The sequence below is a fragment of the Enhydra lutris genome, unplaced genomic scaffold (assembly GCF_002288905.1).
Source record: "Enhydra lutris kenyoni isolate GAN:26980312 unplaced genomic scaffold, ASM228890v2 scaffoldscaffold16, whole genome shotgun sequence".
In the NCBI taxonomy this organism is placed as follows: domain Eukaryota; kingdom Metazoa; phylum Chordata; class Mammalia; order Carnivora; family Mustelidae; genus Enhydra; species Enhydra lutris.
The window spans coordinates 28,567,214-28,590,433 of record NW_019154100.1 but is presented as its reverse complement, the minus strand read 5'-3'; the positions used below and the strand labels follow the sequence as shown (position 1 = coordinate 28,590,433).

Sequence of the window (23,220 nt, the reverse complement as noted above, 5' to 3'; positions counted from 1 at the left end):
AAGGAATTCATTTTCCTGTGTCCTAAGTCTGTCTACAAACATCAGCTCCTGGGTTCTTTCTATGTTCCCTCAAGCTGTTGTCACATAATGATTGAAAGAAAATATATTAATTCTTCCAGGGTCCTGGAATATAATACAAGTAATACATTAATTTGCATCATTTTAAAAATAAAGCAAGGGGATAAATTAGTTTAAAATGATTTATTTAAGAGTAATGTTTGTCATTAAGAACTCCTCCACTTCAAATAAAATAATGTTGATCCTAATGATAGGATTATTTTAATCTATGGCGGTGTAATAGATGAAAAAAACTAAGGCACAAAACTGAAAACAACCAACATGATATTATCTTGAGAAGAACTGCAGAGAGGGCTATATTCATGACTTTTATTACTCTCTAATTTTATTATTTACTCATTTAATATTTATCATTTAATGCCAAGTTATCTGTTGAATTCATGACCTAGACAGAGCAGTAGTTCCTTAATTGAACAGATTATCTGACCAATGAAAGAGCCAAGGAGTAGATTAATCAAACCACTAAAATAGAGTGAATATACAAAAGAGGAAAGTTTTGATTTCTTGGAATGGTAAGTTGGCACCAAGCACTACTTAGTATGCAGTTTTGCCTTCTATTACCTAGTTCTATGGGAACCATATATTCAAAAGATCAATGGCCATAAAAATGATCTCTTCACTAATACTTCTCAAGTCTAATCTCTCACCCACATAAGTATCTGATGGCAGAAAATAAACGCAGATCTCATCATAAACAGATTCTTTCAAATATCTAAAGCCAATAAAAAGAAGAAACAGAATTTATCACATTTCTTTGGTATCGGGATGGGTGCAGAAGTAGAACGTTCTGGTGAAAAGAGCACCAAAATAAAAAAAGGGTTATCTAGTCCTTGATTCCTCACTTCCTGAGCTGGGGACCTTGAATAAGTCATGACCCTTCCAGTCTTCTGTTCTGCATCTGTTAAAAAAAAAAAAAAGTGTAGGTGGAAGGTGTCATACCTGTCCTCCCTGGATTTAGATAACAAAAAGATTCACATGTAATGGTTTCAAAACTTTCGAAGTGTCACCCAAATGCAGAGGATTAGCACCCTTTTGTGCACACCTCTCTACAAATGCTACATGCTACATGGATTCTGACGTCAGCACTGCCCTTAAACTTGTGGAACAATCCAGCTCTCAGCCACAGATCTCCTGAGGACACATTCCTCCTTACATCAACAATGGTTAGACCTCTGTGAATACATTTACAAATTACCTAAAGACCCCTAAATCTACAGCAAAACCTTCTACACTCTGTTTTCTAAACTAAAAGCACATCTGGCTGTAACTTACCAGCTAACTAATAGACTAACCAACTAATGAAAAGGTAGGGGCATAAATCAGCATTTTGAACCAGAAATGGAAGCTTCCCAGGTTTTGAACCAGAATGGAAAAAAAAAAAAAAATCCAAAATCCAAATCCAAACTAGGGGCAGAAAAGGGCTGCATACAAATCAGTTATTATTCCTCAAAAACATCACACCCCTTGGAAAATCTACAAGTTAAATACAAACTCCCACACCAGGATGTCACACACATTCAGACTGCAGTCACCGCTCATTAGCGGCCACTGCCAACAAAGACCTTCTTTGAGACAACTTCCACCTGGTTGGGAAGCCCAAGTTCTGAACAGTCCACCACACGCCAAATGCATCTCCTCCCGGCTTTGCCATCTGGTTGAGATAGGAAGCTTACAGGAATAGTGATAAGGGAGCCCGTGCTACATGGAACAAGGACTCAGATGAGGGACTGCCCGATTCCTCCTTAAATGTGATAAAAAGGCCTCCGTGGATAGGCTGTGATCAAAACAAAACATATTGGGTCATATTGGCTAAGTTCTCAAAGGCTGTGGAAAAATTATTCTACATGTTTTTTTAGACTCGGCCTAATTACACATAAAGGTTTCTGTCATTGAATCTTCATCTGGTAGCAACGGAAAACAGTGAATTTATGAATTTTGGAGTAGTATGCAGTTGCTGACCGCTAAGATGCTCGTATTCACAGAGCTGTAGGTCAGTTGGTCTTTTAAGTGATTATCATCGGTGCCTGTAAGGGAATTAACTTATCATGTGACAACAGTGTTGTGGAAATCAACAAAGTTAAAATCAAATTAGAAATAAATATAACTTTGATTTTTGAACTTTTTACTTTGAAATAATTATAGATACACAGAAAACTGCATGAAATGTACAGGGAGGTCCTGTGTATCCCTATCTTCACCCAGTTTCTTCCAACAGTAACATCTTGCATAATTATAGTACGATATCAAAACCAGGAAACTGACATTACCACAATCCACAGAAATCATTTCATCAGTTTTACATACACTCATCGTGTGTGTGAATGTCTATGTGTGTGTATATGTGTATGTGTGTGTTTAGTTCTGTGAAATTTAACACATGTATAGTTGTCACTATGACCAAGATCCAGAGCTGTTCTATGACCCTAAGGATTACTCATAATACCTCTTTATAGCCACCTCCAGCCCTTCCAACAACCTTACTCCTGACGACCACTAATTGGCTCTCCATCTTTATAACTGTGTCATTTCAACAATCTTGTATTAATGGAATCAAACAGTATGCAATCTTTTGAGGTTAGCTTTTTTCATGAACTGTACTTCTGAGATCCATCCAAGTTATTGTGTGTATTAATAGCTTATTACTTTTTATGCTGAATACTATTCCATGGTATAATTGTGCCACAGTTTGGTTAATTCTTCATCCATTGAAGGACATTTAGAAACATACCCTTAATCCAAATGTGTGAATTCTGACACAAATCAGATTCATAGGATTAGGAAAAGATTCTTCTTTAATGGAGGAAAATAGACCATACCATAATCTACTCACAAATCTATCCCTGATTATACAAGAATACTACACATTCAAGTTACGGTTTTTACTTTTGGTGACCATATGAAGTTCTCAATAATGTGTCCTAATTCTATTGTACTTAAAACAAAACAGAACAGAACAAACACACCTCTATTAAAAACTTTCTGCCCAAACAGACCTTTTTATCCTAGACTCTTATTTGTTCATTTAACTACAGTAATACTTCCATGACCTCCACAGAGTCCAGAATTAGCTGTTTGGGTTTTTTTTTCTTCAGATAGAAGAACTGAATTAACAATCTCCAAGAGTACTGACTGGTTTTGATCTGCCTTGCTTAATCTGTCAACCATTTTATACACTGAAATATGCCCACTGTAACTAGCAGTTCCAAGTGTAGAGCTGTCTTCCTTTTGCTGCCACTGTAAGCCCTTAAGATACCACGCATATGAGCACCTGCTCCATGCCCAATGCTTGTGGATTAACTCCTCTATTCATTACAAATATCCTTTCAAACTGGTTCTGTCGGGGCGCCTGGGTGGCTCAGTGGATTAAAGCCTCTCCCTTGGGCTCAGGTCATGATCCCAGGGTCCTGGGATGGAGCCCCGCATCAGGCTTTCTGCTCAGCGGGGAGCCTGCTTCCCTTCCTCTCTCTCTGCCTGCTTCTCTGCCTACTTGTAATCTCTGTCTGTCAAATAAATAAATAAAAATCTTAAAAAAAAAGAACTGCTTCTGTCATCATTTCCATTTCATAGATGAAGAAACTGAGCCCAGGAGGGGTTGAGGCACCTTTCTCCTGGTCACATATTTAGCAAACGATGGACACAGGATTCAAACCCAACAGGACTGTTTCTAACACCTGCACCTTCAACACTTTTGAAGAGTGCATCCCTGTTTGTCTAGTTTGCCAAATGCCCTTTTTTGTTTCCAACTATTCCTTCCATTTTTGTTTCATATTGCTCCTACCCTCATGGTTTTTCTTTTCTTATTGTTATCTTGTATGTCTCTAAAACAATTCTCATATTACATTCCCCATACACTAAAATAGAAAGGATCTATTAAAGTTTACTCTGTAAATCCAGGCATCACTTCCTCTCCTCCCAAATAGAGATGAATGAAGAAGGTCTTAAGGATCCTCCAAGATGAAGACCAACACGGTGGTTATTTGAAGGGAGATAATCCGGTCTTAGAGATTTTATATGTTCCCTTCCTTTGGTCTTTGGTTCCCGCATTTTGGATCAAATATACCCAAGAAGAAAGTGGACAGGGGAAAAGAAAAGAACACGAAGCTGGTGTTGGTGGAAATGACCCTTTACAGAAACTCTGGCAGGTGTCGGGGGCAAGGGGGAAAGAGGCTGTTGCTGTTAAAACTCTTACTCTGAAATGTCAAAGAGTAAACTGACAAAAACGTACAACTTATACACTAAACTTACAAGAATACTGACTGGGATAAGACAGAGGTAGAGGGGTAAAGAAGGAGCCAGAAAGACTCCCTTTTTGTACAAAGGCTGTTAGTTTAGTATCTTAAGATGTTCACAAAATGCAGTATAAAAATCTAACTGTTGAACTGCAAAAAAGGTGAGATTTCCAAACCTGTTATTATTAACCATTCATTTAAATATGTTAGCAAAAAAAAAAAAAATAGGGTTTAGCCAAACCAAACAACAATTCGCTTTCTCAGGTGTATAGGCCACGAATTCCCACTTGTTCTTCCCTGATTCTGACATCAAGTATACATACTCAAAAACTCAAAAGAGTAAATTAAAATAAATGAGTTACTAAATGCTTGCTTCTTTCCTGGCTTCAGAATTCAGACAAATTAGACCTGTGGAGCATAAAGGATTTTTTATTTAACTGGCCTCAATATTCAATTTGCATTTCTGCATTAGTCTATGTATTTGAGAATGCTTTCTCTATTTGTATGAATTTAAAACTATCCAGTTTAGATTGAATACCTGCAGAGGGCAGTATGCCGTATTTATTTAATAGGTGGATCCATAGAATTCCTACTAATAAAGGTGGTAGTTACCATCATCACCATCTTCACCATCATCACCATTGTTCTTATCTGATTCCTGGGTTTCAGGCTTAGAGAAAATTTCTATTGCAACATTGCAAAGTAGGAAATAGGCATATAATTTTTTTCTCATTATTAATTGTGTTCATTTTTTCCTGACTTATTATTTTGCTTATACCTCAAGAAGCTCTCCCAGCTCCACACCACAAAACTCCTTTACTATGTAAGATGTTGGCACAAAATTCTGCCATACTGTCATTTAAATAATTCAAAACATTTTAATACAAAATGTAAAGACCGATCACTACAGAAGCATGGGCAGAGGAATCAAACAGAAAGAAATTTCCTCACTGAGATATGTTTTCACTCACACTAGTCTGTGGTCAGAAACAAACACTCCCTGTAGAATCTGTTTCTTTAAGATTCTAAAAATAAATTGATCTGTAAGTGACTTTGCTGTAATACATACAGTGAGTCAGATCAAGGAATAAGAGCCATTTATAGAATGTGAACTAAGCGCTGGCCTGAGACACCAGCTTAATCCTCACCAAACAGAGAAGAAGCATGTCAGGTTGGGCAGAGTTTGATCTGTAACGTTATTCTGAAACACAAGGATTCTTTGATTATATTAGAATATGACCAGAGGCTGCCTAAGGTCAAAACATTTGGCAGCAGGATGAACCGTATGCGTGGCTGTCAGTGTCCATCCATGAGCACACACTCGGACCCATACTCCCTATAGATCTATCCATCATCCTAGGCATGTAGGGAGAGACTATATTCGGTGCAGGGGAACAAGTTGTTATCCCATACATGCTCCTATAAAGAAGTATTTGGGAGTATTTTGACTTGCATTGCACAATAGTTTAGAGTCAATCATGTTTAACCATAATAAGTCATTTAACATCTCTGAGCCTCATTTTCATTTGTAAGATGTAAATAAATACAGTCCTGATCTCAGGTTGATGGAGGCTTCAATAAGGTGATGCATATAAAGCACTCAGTACACATAATAAAATTTTAAGAAATGTCAGCTATAATTCTGTTCTTTTCAGCCCTGGCATTGAGAGGATGGTATGGTTTCCCATTGCTTTGGGTGCTCCTTGATTTCTAGAGCATGTCTTTAGAGTCTTGTAAGGAGCCAAGGCATGTCGGATGACTACAGGTTAGTAAGGGTTCTCTCACCCCTCCTGCACAGCTGATGTAATGAACATCAGTAAGGGATGTACAATCGGAGGGAAGAAGGGTATGGGGCGGGGAGGTGCAGAGAGAGAGAGCATGAGAGTGAGGGAGGGGCATTGGGAGGGGAGTAAAGACAGAAAGGGGGAGAGAAAGGAAGAGAGAAGGTCTATGTGTGAAAGAATTCATGTCAGGATAAGAGGAATTTGTCACTCTCTTCACCTGACTTTCACTCATAGGCAAACATGTCAACGTTGCCGGCACACAGATCTCAAACCTGGCACAGCATAAAAAGCTACACTGCAAAGACTATGACTTCATATCACAATGTTAATCATTGACCTCCGCCTTGGCAATAAGATCTGCTTTGGCTCTTGTACAATCAGAATCCACCTGAGACTTCCTAACCCTCTCCTTGATAGTGAATTGGCAGTGAGTGTTAGGAAATTGCACGCTGGTATTTGGATGAGTCTCCTCCATTGATATAGTTTATTTGGATTACAGGGTCTTCCTCAACTAAGACAATAAATCAGCCATTTTCACTTTCTTTTCACCTCTGGATACATGTTGCCCTTAATACATTAAGTTGCAGTCAGAATTCACACTGTTATGACGACACCATCCTGTCTTTCAGGTGTGGTTCCAGGGTCACAAGGACACTTGCCTCTGGAACGTTGACTTCATTGCACACCACAGACACACTCTGCTACTCAAGGGGGTGAGATCATGGTGTTGAAGTGAATTTATCGCTCTTTTAAGTGAATGGGTTTGAATTCAATCTACTGACCTTGATTGGGAGGCTACTGATGCAGGCTGCGTAAAACGAAACAAGACAAAATAAACAAGGGAAAACCACAGCGCATGCAGCTACTTTGTTCAGAAGGTGACACTACTGAAATTGGTGTGTGAAGGTCTTATCACATGGAAGTCTAGAAATAACTATGACCTAAGCATGGGGGTAGGAGACAACCCATTTAGAAATGAATGGACACATTCCATTGTAGCTGTATAGTGGTTAAAATCTATTTTGGGGCAAAAGGGAGATTGTAAATACTTTCCTTTGTTTGTAACTATCATAACACAAACTTTCTGGCTCTCAGCATTTTTCAGTAACCCTGCATTCCAATAATAGTTTACACACCACCCGACCAGGCAAATATTCTACCAAAAAGGCAGTAATCCCTGTGACTCCTCTGAATCCCCAGGGCTAGCTAAGCCTAGATTGGACCTCATGAATGGTCTTAGACGGGACATCCCTAGGGGCTTCCCCAGTCTCCATACACAATTCCAAGGCTACTCAGTTCTGGGGGCTCTCGGAAGATGCTGCCTTATTAGGACAGGGAAATGTTCCTGTCATTCTGAAATTGTTTTGGAAGTAGAGATTTAGCATAACTTTTTCAATTAGTATTCAATTCAAAATTTGGGACTAAGTTTTGGTGGAATTCCTTTTAGGGATTTCTCATTGGTTTTGTAAAATGTTAATGCCAGCAAGTACATCATGTTCAACAGCATTTCTGTGGCAGAGGATACGGCAATCTCTATAGACACTTTCAAACTCTAAAGTGTTTATTATTGAATTCAGATCAATCTGGTCTCCTTCTTCTTGATCATGATGGCTCTGGATGCCAATAAGAGGGTCAAAGTGGGAGGAGCCTGGAGTCAGGTATGGAAAAGTGAAGAGAATAGGAATTTTCTGAATATTTGACTCCTAGTCTCTCTATAAGGCCAAATATAAATTTTATCTAGAAATGTCAAATACTATGAACAACTTTATAACTTAAGAAGATTCTTTCTAGAATCAATGATAATCTTTCATTAGTCACCAAGCTTGTGTGAAGACCTGGAGATACCAAGACATGGCCCTGGAGGGTATGGCTTCACGGAAAAAGGGGACACTAAAATTAACAAGTCAGGAAATGACAATGTTGGTGAGGATGCAGAGAAAGGGGAACCCTTCTACATTGTTGGTGGGAATGCAAGCTGGTGCAACCACTCTTGAAAACAGTATGGAGAATCCTCAAAAAATTGAAAATAGAGCTACCCTACAACCCAACAATCACACTACTGGGTATTTACCCTAAAGATACAAATGTAGTGATCCAAAGGGGTATGTGCACCTGAATGTTTATAGCAGCAATGTCCACAACAGCCAAACTATGGAAAGAGCCCAGATGTCCATCAACAGATGAACGAAAAAAGAAGATGTGATACACACACACACACACACACACACACACACACACAATGGAATGCTATGCAGCCATCAAAAATCATGAAATCTTGCCATTTGCAACAACATGGATGGAACTAGAGGGTATTAGGCTAAATGAAATAAATCAATCAGAGAAAGACAATTATCATATGATCTCTCTGATATGAGGAATTTGAGAGGCAGGGCAGGGGATTGTGGGGGGTATGGAGGGAAAAAATGAAACAAGATGGGATCAGGAGGGAGATAACCCATAAGAGACTTTTAATCTCATGAAACAAACTGAGGGTTGCTAGGGGTTGGGGGAGGGATAGGGTGACTGGGTTGCAGACATTAGGAAGGGTATGTGCTATGGTTAGTGCAGTGAAATGTGTAAGCCTGATGATTCACAGACCTGTACCCCTGAAGCAAATAATACATTATATGTTAAATAAATAAATAAATAAATAAATAAATAAATAAAAATAGAGTTCTCCTATAGCACTGCTCACTGAGATATTCATTATAAATGGAAACACCTCTTCCAGGTGGATTTAGTTATTGAAGAAATAAAAGGAATTTCTTACAATGCAGCTTTTCTCATCAGATGGTTCCCCAAAAAAGACTTCAACAATATCAACATAGAGTGCTCTGGAATAGTTATTTTTGGCATTTCCAAAGAGTAGTTTCCTTCTATTCTGCTACCTCAATAACAGAGAATAAATCAGAGACTTGGCATTGACTACTCCACTGAGCTATTAATTTTTAAGTCTTTCATTGATTGAGTTCCAACTATATGTTTGATGGAGACAACTCTTATTTATTGTTTAAATCAAACAATAATTTAAGCCAACTCATCAGTTTAAGATATAATATCAAAATCTATTTGCTATTGAGTAGGATTTAGTTTAAGATGGAGGCTTCCCAGGATCCAAGTCTGAGGTCCTATCCTACAAATGCTATCAGAAGACCAACTATTTGGGTACTCCCCTGGTAAGGTACCATGGTCCTATTACTGATAAATTTGTACAAAATAACTTAATGCCTTTGTCTTCCTCTCTAATTATTTCTTTTGTTTGGCCTCTTAATTAAACATTATCAAAAGGTCACTAGCCAATTCTGCATCTAATTAAAAAATGTACTATTAGGCTTACATCCTACCAGACTTAAGAACAGACCAATTCTGGGAGGATTATATGAATAGCCATATTGGAACATATTATTCCCTATATTTAGAATCAGGGTCAGACCTTCCCAATTTTCACAACCATTTAAATTTTTTTTTATTTTATTGTTGTAAGAACACTTCACATGAAATATACCCTCTTAATACACTTTTAAGTGTACTATTATACTTTATTACACATTATTATATATTATTATTGCCCCTTATTACACATTATTATTGATTATAGGTACGATGTACAACAGTTCTCTATAGCTTATTCATCTAGCTTAAACTGACAGTTTACACTCATTGATTAATAACTCCCCATTTCCCCTTTCTCCAAACCCCTAGAAACCACCATTCTACTCTTTAATTTTATGAATTTGATCATTTTTAAATACCTCATATAAATAGAATCAGCAGTATTCGTCTTCCTGTGACTGGCTTGTTTCACTTAGCATAATGTTTTCATGGCCAACAAGTATATGAAAAAGAATGTTCAATGTCATTAACTATCAGGGAAATGCAAATCAGAACCACAATGAGATATCAGCTCACATGTGTCATGACTGTTATTGCCAGAACAAAACAAAACAAAAGACGACCAGACAACAAATGCTGGCAAAGCTATGGAGAAATAAGAATGCTTGCACCTTATAAAAACCACAATGAGATACCACCTCACACCAGTCAGAATGGCTAAAATTAACAAGTCAGGAAATGACAGATGCTGGCAGGGATGCAGAGAAAGGGGAACCCTCCTACGCTGTTGGTGGGAATGGAAGCTGGTGCAACCACTCTGGAAAACAGCATGGAGGTTCCTCAAAAAGTTGAAAATAGAGCTACCCTATGACCCAGCAATTGCACTACTGGGTATTTACCCTAAAGATACAAATGTAGTGATCCAAAGGGACACGTGCACCCGAATGTTTATAGCAGCAATGTCCACAATAGCCAAACTACGGAAAGAACCTAGATGTCCATCAACAGATGAATGGATCACGAAGAAGTGATATATATATACAATGGAATACTATGCAACCATCAAAAGAAATGAAATCTTGCCGTTTGCGATGACATGGATGGAACTAGAAGGTATTATGCTTAGTGAAATAAGTCAATTGGAGAAAGACAACTATCTCCCTGATAAGAGCAAGTGGAGATGCAACGTGGGGGGGTTGGGGGTAGGAAAAGAATAAATAAAACAAGATGGGATTGGGAGGGAGACAAACCATAAGAGACTCTTAATCTCACAAAACAAACTGAGGGTTACCGGGGGAGGGGGTTAGGGATAGGGTGGTGGGGTTATGGACATTGGGGATGGTATGTACTATGGTGAGTGCTGTGAAGTATGTAAACCTGGCGATTTACAGACTTGTACCCCGGGACTAATAATACATTTTATGTTAATTAAAAAAAAAAAAAAAGAATGCTTGCACCTTGTTGGTGGGAATACAAAATGGTGCAGCTACTATAGGAAATGGTATGAAGGGGGCAGGAGGCACCTGTATGGCTCAGTCAGTTAAACATCCAACTCTTGATATTGGCTGGGGTCACGATCTCAGGATCATGGGATGGAGCCCCATGTTGGGTCAGGCTCCATGCTCAGCATGGAGTCTGCTTGGTTCTCCATCTCCCCCTGTCCCCCACCCCCACTGCACTTGCTTGCTTGCTCTTTCTCTCTCTCCCTCTAATAAATAAATAAATCTTTAAAAAAATTGAAGATTTCTCAAAAAAGGAAAAAAAAAAGAACCACTATATGATTCAGGAATCCCACATCTGGGTATTTATTCAAAAGAATGAAAATCAGGATCTCAAAGAGATATTAGGACTCCTATGTTCATTGTAACACTATTCACAATAGCAAGAATGTGGAAACAACCTAAATGCCCATTAACAGATGAATGGATAAAGAAAATGTGGTATACAATGGAATACAATTCAATCTTCAAAAAGAAGTTAATTCTGCAATATGCAACAACAAAGCCATATTCTTTTCAGAAAAAAATTAACAATATTTGAGCACTGACCAAAGTAAATACTTCAAACGCCTTATTTCCTTTAAGCCTTATAAACACTTATAAAGTTAATTATTATTATGTACCCATTTTTGAGGTTAGAAAACAAGGCTAAGAGCAACTCAATCATTTGCCTAAGGTTTCAGAGCAGTAAATGGTAGAGCCCACACCTGAGCCTATCTCTACTGGCTGTAGGGAACTTCTGCTTGTCTCTGAAGATTTAATCTCTTCAACTGCAAATCTTTTCAAATCTAAAGACATTGAAACAGTAACTTATTCTGAATTTTCTAGAAAAATCTATGAGAAGATTGTAAAAATTATTTTTCTTATCTATACAAATTAAATATATCCCTAGCTCAAACTGTAAGGGATGAATTATCGTGGCATCATAAAAGTTATTGTTTTGAGTCTCTTCATTAAATCAAGTCCATTTTATAATGATGGCTAAATTATGCAGAAGTTTACAAGCTGTTGTCAAATCTCATTCTTTAAAACATCTCTTGCATTGAGGCATGAGGATGAGCTCTGAGAAAAATAACGACTTGCTAGAAACTATGAAGGACAAGAGTAACTCATTACATCTGTATTATGGTCTACAGATAACACTAATTTTATAACTTTTTTACATGAGATAGGAAGAAGAGTCATTATTTAATACAGTGGAGGTCCAGAAGGGTACAACTAGCCCAAAATCACATTTACAGCACATGACCACAATCCAGGTTTTCTAGTACTGTGCTCAGTGCTGCTTTCTCATGAGCCTCTGCTCCCCACAAAACTTGGAAAAGCCCTCTATCCCCAAAGTTCTCTTTACTGTCATTCTGGAGGAACAGAGACAGGTTTAGATATGTGGTTTTCTCACTGAAGAGGATGGTGTCTGTCTCATTGTAGAATGACAGGGGAAAATAAACAGGCACCAAACAATTTTCTCCTCAATAGCTTTTTTTAAATTCACCCTGTTATATTAGGCCAATGAGTGAGAAGGCATTGTCCAGCAGAAACACCTGCCATTGGGGAACGTGCCCTGTGATATCCAGGCATCTTGTTTGCTGGGCAAATGGTAGATTTGGAGAACCTTTCCCTTCTAGACCTAAATTAGGGGCCATCCAGTACAATCTTCGAGCCATGCTGGCTGAATTCAAATTTTATCTCTACAATTCACTAGCTGTGGGTCTTTAAACAAGTTCTATAATTTCTCTGTGCCTGTTTTCTAAGGGGATCAACAATGGTCTACCCCACAAGACAATTTAGGGGCTTCAATGAGATAAATGTAAAGTGCTCCTGACAGGACTTGGCAACGGGCTCAATGAGAGCAGTTATTTTTATTATCTTAACAAATGAGCCCCTCAATGTCTTTACCTCTAAATTGAGAAGGAAAAATCATGTAACAAGAATCAAAACAGATTCTGTCTTTGTCAATCATAAAACACTGTGCATCTAGAGAACGAATGCCATTGTTTTGAAGAGAAAGTTGCAATGTCTGAGCTATACCTGTCTTCTGACTGCATCAAACTGAGAAAATCATTTATATTCTCATCTCCTGACTGACCCTGTTGGGAGATTGTGAGGCAGGAGTCAAGAAGTTGGAGGTGTTGTCTGGCCAGGGTGGGTGCTCACCCAAGGCTTGATGGGGCCTTCACCTCCCAGGAAAAGGCTCATGATGTCAGTAGATTGCGAAAATGACATGCTAACTTTGGGCAAGTTCAGTAGGAGTGCAGATGATACAAATGAGGGTAAACTTTAAAAATATCTCCTTTTTCTTCAGCATCTTGGTCTCACCCAGTGACATACACATGGATTCCAAGCTCTAATGTCTTCAAGGAAGACCAGAGGCCAAGTGGGGAGAGCTGTTCTCTGCATCCTTTCCTGGCTTACTGTATGTGCCCTGACTGCCCCCTTCAGTTTTCCAAGTTCAGCTTCAATGCCCATCTCCTTTACTAAGTTGCCTCTCAATCCTCCCTATAGAACTAATGTCTTCCTACTGTGTCCTCATAAAATTTTCATTTGTGTACCTTTAATGCAGGGCTGTTAAAGCTTGCTTTGTTTCATAATGAGTTGTACAAACCATCTCTGCCCTATTGGCTTGTAAGGAGCTGCTTCTAGTCATCTCTGTGTCACAGTGACACCTACACCACACGCTGCTCAAATGAGCCACTCAATAAATATTCATCAAGTGAGTAAGTAAATATTTGTTGGTGAAAATTAAATTGAATGAGAACTTCTTGGCCTCCAGGAAAGACTCTAAATTTTTTTAAATGGAGCATTGCTCTTTTCTCCTCCTATCCCTGTTAAGGTTGTTTCATAACACTCTCTGCCAGGAACAGCTCCTATTAGGAAATTATTAAGTGCCAGGGGAGCAGCACCTTTTACGATTAAGTACTGGGTGAAACTGTGGAGAAGGGAGGCCCCCATTTGCCCCCAGTTTCAGAGGCAAGGACTGTTGATTTTATTTTCGTGCTGCTCCTGCCACATGCCAAGTATTATTCAAGTGGCGGATTTTGGAATTGTGTTTTCTGCTTTCCTTCCCCTGAGCATCCCCTCCTCATGGTCCACTTCTACTCCCCATGCCCTGGATGGAATATAAGGCACATAAATGAGAAAGCAGAGTCCACATTTCTTATTTGGAACCTGGGACTCTGTGGTAACTAGACTTCATGCTTACTTCCAACCTGTATGCAATCAGTAACTGGGTGAAAGCAAAAGGTAAGGATAAGTTTAGAATGGGGAGCACTGACTGGATTTTTCCTCTACAATCTGAGATTAACTTTATCATGTAAACAACTAATAGGAGTTCTCCAGATGTTCTTCTAAATTGCTTTTCCCTCTCAGGGATGTTATTAAATATCCCCTATGTTGGCTCTGCATAGCAAAGACACTTTCCATGGGGAAAATTCCAAATTTAGCTTTCAAGCACATGGAATCATTCTTTCCATGGGGGAAAATTCCAAATTTGGCTCTCAAGTACATGGAATCATTCTTATGGATGGTTTTAGTAGACTTTCAAGAATCCCAGCATCCTTTCCTCAACTCCCTGAAATTCAGGCTAAAGCTTCAGGAATGGTACCTCAGGAGATCCCAAAAAGGTGATTGTTCACAATGCCCACTCCCAAGTTTTAGACTTTATAGGGACTTAGATAGTATAAACTGTTGTTTAAAGAATAAATAAATAAATAAATGAGTGAATTAATGAGTGGATACATCAGACAGTGCGTTATTAGAGATAACATTTTAGCCCTTCTTGGTCATTTGATTCCTAAATATCCTGACATGGACTCACATTTTGTTTATCCTAAATGAAAATCACAAAATGTTTCAGTTGAAAGAAGGACCTTAGTGGTAAGCTCTTAATACACAATTTTTATTTACTTTTTATTTTTTTTAAAGATTTATTTATTTATTTATGAGAGAGAGAGAGAGAAAAAAAAAACATATGCAAGACAAGAGGAGGGGCAGAGGGTGATAGAGACAAGCAGACTCCCTGTAGAATGGGGCTCAATTCCCAGGACCCTGAGATCATGACCTGAGCCAAATCAAGAGTTGGATGCTTAACCAACTGAGCAACCCAGGCACCTCTACACAATTTTTAAGAGTCAAGGTCTGATTTGTTCAAATGCCACTAGAAAAAAAACTGCTTCTCTGATCAACACATAGGTGAGGGCCTGGAGACCACCAACTTTGAGGAATCAATTAAAAGTTTGTCCAACATTAGATCTCAGAGGTAGAACCAAGACCTCCAAGACACTGGCCTCATGCTTCCTCCTGCACGATACTTCCCTTTGTAAGGAAAGAGGTGTTTCTGGGTACTTATTAAGTAAAAGGATAGCTCTCTGACACTAAAGTTAATGGGACACAGGCTTTAAGAAGTTTTGCAACAGACTTCAGGGTAGCCACAGAGTTGTGGGTAGGTTCTCTTTATAGAAATATTCCAGCTAATAAATGAAGAAGGAATGATGGAATTAGACTTCACCAATTTGCAATCTATAAAGAAACAATGGGTCTAGACAAGGGCTATCAGTCACTGCCAACAGAAAGACAGAGAATTGGTACCTCCTGACAGAAGTACCACTCCATATCACCCATGAATTACTCTTGCCAAAAAACCAAAACCAAAACCAAAAACAACAAAAAACTGAACTGGACTCTAAAGCAATTCTAGAAAGCCAGTAATTACAAACTTATAGAAATACAAAGGAACTTGTCAAACTGACACCATGAAAATGGAATCAACAATATTCAGAACGTACAAAATCTATAGGCTCTTCAACAAATCAATTGCAAGGAAAATCAAGATGAGGGGGACATGGATCTGGGATTTAAAAATGTCTTAGGAAACATGTTAACCAGTTTCAATGTATGGACTAAATAGTTCTGATTAAAATAAAGGGCACTTTTCCTCTGAGAAGACACCAAATGACAGAGGTACACCAGTGCTCCTGGGGCCTTGGAGTAGGAGGCAGTGGCAATGTGGCCTAGATCATGGGGCTTGAGGAAGCAAGACCAAGCTGGGTCACCTGGGCAAAGGCATGAACACATGGCTATTTAACCAAGAGGATATCTTTCTTTTCTTCTTGCCCATCAAGGAGTCCTAAATCACTGGCTTCTTCCTGGGGATGTGCCTCAAGGATAAGGTTTTGAAGATATGCCCATGTCAGAGCAGATGTGCGCTGCCCAGTGGACCAAGGTCAAGGCAACTGTCACCATCTGCAACTACTACATGGCCATGTTGGTTGGTGTTAAGTGCGCCAAAGGGGTTACTACTGCTGTGCTTGGGGCCGTCGCCCTGGCCACGCTTGGCTCCTGGGGGGATAAGACAGTTAAGTACCACACTGTCCCTGCAAGGTGCCTGCCTCCACACTGAGCACCTCATCCCCACCTCGGGGGCACCGGCCTCATCTCTGCCTCTGTGGCCAGGAAGCTGCTGCTGACGGCCAGCATGGATGACTGTCACACCTCAGCCAGGGGCTGCACTGTCACCCCAGGCAACTACATCAAGGCCACCTTTGATGCAATATTTGAGACCAGCAGCTACCTCACGCCTGACTTCTGGAAAGACTGTGTTCACTGAGTCTCCCTATCAGGAATTCAATGGACCTCTTCCTTCAGAAGCACACTAGAGTCCCCCTGCAGAGGCCCCAGACAACAGCTGTGGCTACCACTGTAGTGTTTTATACAAAACAACATAAAGTGAATTAATTTTTTTAAAAAAGTAAAGGGCGAAAGTCCTATGAAACAATCAAGGAAATCTGAAAGGTATTTTAAAATATTACAAAACCACAGGTAGCTTTGTAGGTGGAAAAATGGTATTGTGTTTCCTTTTCCTTAAAGAATACTCACTTTTTGTACCTACACGCTGCAATACCTAGGGGAGAAATGCTATGATAGCTGAGATATGCTTCCAACAGCCTTGCGGCAGGCTGGAAGTGAGCAGACCCACCAATGATACATGACTGGCAGTGAGTCGAGAACTCTTCAGTCGGGTGACAGGTCTATGAGGTCATTATCCTTATTTCTGTACTTAGAGCATGTTTGAAATTTTCCATAATTAAAAGATTTTAAAGGGGTTTTGTTCAGAATTAGAACTAAAAAATAGCTTTTGCTCCATTGTTAAAAGATAAACAAACCTGAAAGGCAGGAAGGGATTTCCCAGGAAGTTCAGAAGCTTTTTGGAAATGCAAGGGACCCTCATTTTGAGTGGGGCATGAGGAATCTCTCAGAAGCGATAATAAGAACATCCAGTCTGTTTTGACCGAAGCCAGACTAGACCAGGACACGGGATCTGCTGTCAGTGAGGGTGGTATCTCAAGGGAAAGTGTGGATTCACAGACTTGGTCTCAGTTTCACTACATTATGGGTAATAAAAGCAGCCTAGCCTCTGTATGTTTCGACTAACTCAGAATAGGACATCGTGAACTATGTCTTCGGCAATGGAATGAAAAGATCATTCCATAACCGCAAGATCAAAACCCAAATGGAGGGCACCAGTGCCTGCCATCTGAATGAGCTTTAAAATACCTTTGTCCTTACCCCCAAGATAGAGCATTCCTAAAGCAGATCTGAATGCTTCAGGCTGGCAAACAGCCTCTCCAGACTGCAAGCTACGCCTGTAACTTGGATGCATTGGCTTATGCTTTAAAACGGTTATCTATGACACTAAGCTGCCCCCGAGACCATTTGTCAATTACTGCTGGGATCATTTACTAAAACTGACATTTAACAACCTAAAGAAATAAATAAGCCCATGAATGCCCAAGGTGCTTACGCAGACACCCGCTGGCAAGATTTTGTCCGAATGTCATGAAATCAAACATGTCATCAAATATGACAATTCCCTAAAGGGACCCTAGGGCAGGTAATGACCAGTAATCAATGGGTCAAATCAAAGCACAGGGAGGGATCCCAAAGCTTACCTCTGCCTTTGTCCTTCAAAAACCCAATCAAGGGCGCCTGGGTGGCTCAGTGGGTTAAGCCGCTGCCTTCGGCTCAGGTCATGATCTCAGGGTCCTGGGATCGAGTCCCGCAGCAGGCTCTCTGCTCAGCAGGGAACCTGCTTCCCTCTCTCTCTCTGCCTGCCTCTCTGTCTACTTGTGATCTCTCTCTGTCAAATAAATAAATAAAATCTTAAAAAAAAAAAGTCAAATGCAGCCATCATTTTTCATTCAGTTCACATAAAATAGAAACGATCTTTAATTCTGGGAGTAGGGATGATGATTTGACACCTATGAGTCATAAGTGGCCCTTTGTGAAGGGTCTCATGACAATGCAGTAGCTCACATTGAAGTCTCAGTGTGTCTGACACTCTGTTCCCAATGGTACCTTATCCTTGCTGCATCTAGGGCAGGCTTCTAGGCCCTGGCCTAGGGAGTGTCCTCATTCTCAGACCCAGTATCTTGCAACGAGTCTTAAAAATTCTTAGGCACTCACATATTTGCAATGAGATTATTTTTCAAGGGGAAACATATATTTTTAGTTATTTGGCCAAAATGGGCAAAACGCTCCAACTATTGAAATAGTGGGATCCCTCTATGTCATTATTGCTTGGCTAAGGCATAGGAGTGAAGAGTGTTTCCTTTGTCACTCCAATGAGCAGGCCCACATTTACCAATCAGGATACACTATAGTGGATGTCTTATAAGACCCACTGGGCATCAGAGGTAATCCCAAATTCCTGCAGACAAAGAGTGGCTCCTTTTCCTATAATGACTGCATTTGGGGAACGAACAAAAACAGCCAAAATTTTCAAAACATCTTTAAGAAGGGTTAAGCACCCAAATCCCACTAAACAATAATGGGATTTGTGTATGAAACATTACACTCTTTGAACATTTTTGAGAAGGCTACTCTCCTCTTTCCCCTCCGACTAATAACAATTCAACGTTATTTAACATAATCCTACTGACAGGTAATTTCTGACACGAAATTTATTACTGGCTTGCCCTTTGAGGGCATGTTTCACTATTAATGTTTCCTTTTAAAAGCTATAGCATACATTAGATTCACAGACAGAGTTTCCCCATGTTTTCCTTGGAAACCCCTACTTTCTGTGGTATTTTACATTGCCCAAGTCTGCTTTAACTCTGTATCCTTACACACACACATGCACACACACACACACCCTCCCCCAATGTCCAGGTATACACTTAACATTGAAGCACTTTGTTCTACCATTATTAGGTTTACCTACAACTGAACAAGCAACATTAGTAGAACATAAATTTAAATCAGTTTGTCCTGTACCTGAGTATGCAATGGAATGAGCTAGAATTTAACATGATCACACCTGAAAGTAAGAGCTGCAGATTGTGGATATTATCCATATATGGCCAGAAAGACCCTGCAAGCCGGTACCCTGATTGGTGCTTTGAGCCCTTCACGATGCAGGACATACGAGACTTTCGGGAACACACTTATGATTCTGACTCATTCAGAGAAATGGTTTTTTATCGAGTGAGTCAGCATGAAGCAGGTATTTCCCTACCTGTGCTAACCATACAAGGGCATTGCTACCTGGAGGGTTAGGTCATCTGCCCTAGGAGGAAACACACACCATCTCTGCTTTTTCTGGAACTGCTTTACTGGCATCATGAGCTCATTGGCTGGAGTTGACTATGTGGTGTCCTTCCTTTGAAAGGGAGGCATTATCTAAACGACTCCCTAGCTAGCAAAGCAGCCAGGGACAAGGGAAAGGAATATTCATTTGTTCATTCACAGATTATTTACTTATTCATTTGTTATTTCAGGGAGGTCAGTTTTATTGAGCTGTAATTTACAGGGAGTAAAATTCGCTCTTTGACAAATGCAGACAGTCCTGTAATACCACCACAATCAACACAGAACAGTGCCACCACCTCAAGAAGTTGTCTTGCCCCCTTTGTAGTTAACCCCTCTCCCACCCACCATATTTAGTTTTAAATAATACCAAGATAACTTAGGACAGAGCCATGAATTCACCTGCGGGTCGATTCATGGACATCCTCGTAACTTATTCTTAACCCAGTGGCAGGACTTATGGGTGACAAGCTTCAGAGACCCTCCATAGCACCAGAAGACTGAGAACCTTTCGGGGACAGCAGCTGACTTACATGTACCCTAATGATAGCCCATTTCTGTAGAGAATCACAAGATCATGCTACTTGGTAAATTCTTAGCCCTCTAGTCTTCCCCTAAGTTTAAGAGGAAAGACCAAGTTCCCCTCAGCTTCTCCCCTAGACCAAATGCTAATGGGAAAAACTGGAGCACACGTACTCTCTCCCAATCTCGGCCCCCACCTCTCTCCCCACAGATACACACATATTCAGTCTCTCTCTCCTTACACACATACACCCCCCCCCCACACACACACACACAAGAGAAACAGAGGCAACACATGAAATTGCCAAAACAGTCTGTCCTCCAAGGTCGTCATTAAATCTCCAAGGCTACGACTGGCCCTTCCAGGATGGGGGATGAAAAATCCCCCATCCCGAGAAGTTGGAACTGATCCGAGGTCCTCGCACATTAGGGAAGAGTTAAAATCCCCAGGTTGCCGGGCCATTAGCAGCTCAGCCATCCATTTTTCATTTGAAGGAACCTTTTTAAAGGTTGAAGTCTTATCTTCGGGAGGCCCGTAAATGCAGTTCTTGTGTTTTCATTGGGTTTATTTAGCCTGGGGGATTTAGGTCCCTCTGTTGAGGCAGTAAATTTTCCCCTTCGTGTGAATGTATGTGGTTAATATACTTAAAAATCCATCAGGCTAGGCTAACAAAAATGCAGCCGCCTTTACACAGCAGTTTTTGGCAAGGATGGAGTCACTCAGGATGGCTGTGCAGTGCTTATAATTGAATTGTGGTCACTAAGCCGAATGCTATCAACTTCTGTAAAAACCCAAAGCCAGATACCTCTGAGCACACCTTTCACCACCTTCCCTATGGCCCCTTCCCCTTGCTGCCAGCTCCCCCCATTTACCCAGCTGGGATACAGAAAGAAACCCAAGACGAACCACTAGCAGACACAGCTACAGCCTTTAAACACATGTGCCATGAGAGACTGAGTGTGGGACCTGAAGACAGCTGAAGACCCAAGAGTGTGGGTTACATGCTCTCGAGGCCAGGGAAGGAGGAGATGCTCATGACAAGGAAAAGAACAAAGGTCTACTAGGGTACCCTTAGAAGACTTCCAACTCTTGGTTGAGAACAATGCTAACATTTAGCCATCTGAATCAACACTGTCTAACACTAGGGGCACAGATCCCAGGCCCCTCAAAATTCCTCTCTCCACGGTAACCTCATACAACCTATAGGCCGTTAGCTGACCTCACCCCCTTCCACCTCTGACCTCATGTACGCGCCTCTCTGCCATCTGCCTTCCTGGCACTTGTACCAGAGCCCAGTCGACCACAGGCTGGAGTGCACGACAGCTGTGGGCTCCAGCCAACGTGCACGCAGACTTCACAATTCGGCCACCGCGGCTGCGGGCAGCCGACCAAACTACCACCACACACCCTAGGGCATCAAACTCAACAAGCTGGCCTTGGTTCCTGACATACTGGAACCAAAAGGTGAAAAACAATTCGTTGAATAAAGGCGGGGCAGGAGGAAAGGGAAAAAAACCTTCCATATGACTCTCCCTAACCTAAAGACAAAAGCATACAAAGTAAAAATACATGCAAGGAGACTGTTCTAAAAAACTACCTTTGGGCATCTGGGTGGTGAGTCGGTTAAGCATCTGCCTTCACCTCAGGTCATGACCCTGGAGTCCCAGGATCAAGTCCCACATCAGGCTCCCTGCTCAGCGGGGAGTCTGCTTTTCCCTCTGCCCTTCACCCTGCTTGTGCTCTCTCTCGCTCACTCTTTCTCTCTCTCAAATAAATAAAATCTTTAAAAAAAAAAAAAAAAAAGAAAAAAAGAAAAGAAAAGAAAATTCAGGCTTCTATTTAAAAAAAAAAAAAACACCTACCTTTTTCCCTATGCTAAGGAATAGTGAAATATTTCTAATCCCTCCCAGGCATTGCAATTATTTAACAAATAGTATTCTAAATGGGCACGTGCTAACTGTAACAATCATCCCAAGGCTCAAGGTGTGCATACGCCCATCCCATATGCCCTGAAGAAGAGAGAGAAAGCACTCTGGGCTAAAATACCAACCAAAGCAAATTCTGCTGAAAATGAGCTCCTGAAGTTAAAGAGCCTAAAGCAGGTGAGGCCAGGGCTGAAAAATTCAACAAGACAGACACTAGAAGCAGTGCAAACGGCTTCAAAGCAAAGACATACTGTCCCACAGAACTAGAACCCATAAAGAAAAAAACTGAGCCATGTCTAAAATGCATGAGTCACAAGAACATGCATTTTTCAAAAATTAAACATACAACTTAGTACTCAAGAACTACCATGGTAATTCACATTATTGCTGCTTACCATTCACAGTGGTTGCATAATTACTTCAGATCTATGTTTTTCGAAAACTATCTGCAAGGCTATTTAAAGTCATACCTCTGACATCCTACTTTAGAGGGTAAGCTCCAAGAGGAGTTATCTGACTTTCTTATTATAACCACAGGTATAGCAGGATACACAAGTAGGTCAGGTTAGGAATGAATAGTAACGACTATTATTGTTAATTAATATTTATGCCAAAAATTACAAAATCTCCCCCTTTAAGTTAAGCTAATTTAAGAGGAAATGTAGAGATCCCATTCTTCTATATATGAGCCAGGCCATACTTAAGCTTACATATAACCAATAGTCTCTATCATTAACCTTTAATGACCTCTGGATTACTCATATGTCAACACATGTCAAACCGTCAGGTTGGCCCCTATCCTGAGAGATTTCAGGGCCCTAGTTTTAAGAAAAGCTGTAATGGCCTCTGAAGGAGTAAACAATGAAATATGATTTTCTAAAATAGTTTTAGGTCACCTATGTAAGTCTTGATACCCAGGATTCTAGCAAGTTCAATGTGCTGTGCTATGGAGAGGAAGAAAGGACAGGGGTCAAGAAAGCAGTGAGACTGGGATTGCTTTAATATGAAGTTTAAGAGCAGCATCCTTAAATTCTAACCTGGCTCTGACCATAGGCTAGTTAGCAATTTCAATTATATCTTATTTCCCCTTTAACATTCTCCTCCTCACACCAACCTCTGTTTTAATAAATAATATAAAACATTTATGTTATTGTCAAAAGGATCTTTCTGGCATTTTACTGCTGAAGTCCTATCTTTCCATCTATACTCCTCTCCCCCCACCACTATCAAAAATCACAACCAAAAGAAAAGAGGAAAAAAAAACCA

At 40.2% G+C, this 23,220-nt stretch overlaps 1 protein-coding gene and 1 pseudogene across 1 annotated transcript in view; one reads left to right on the top strand and one right to left on the bottom strand.

Annotated features, from left to right (window-relative positions):
* LOC111147321 (cAMP responsive element binding protein 5) overlaps nt 1-23,220 on the bottom strand; it is a 351,699-nt gene that overhangs the window by 209,537 nt on the left and 118,942 nt on the right. The gene's annotated exons all lie outside the window — the stretch shown is intronic.
* On the top strand, nt 15,984-16,653 carry LOC111147196 (annotated as a pseudogene).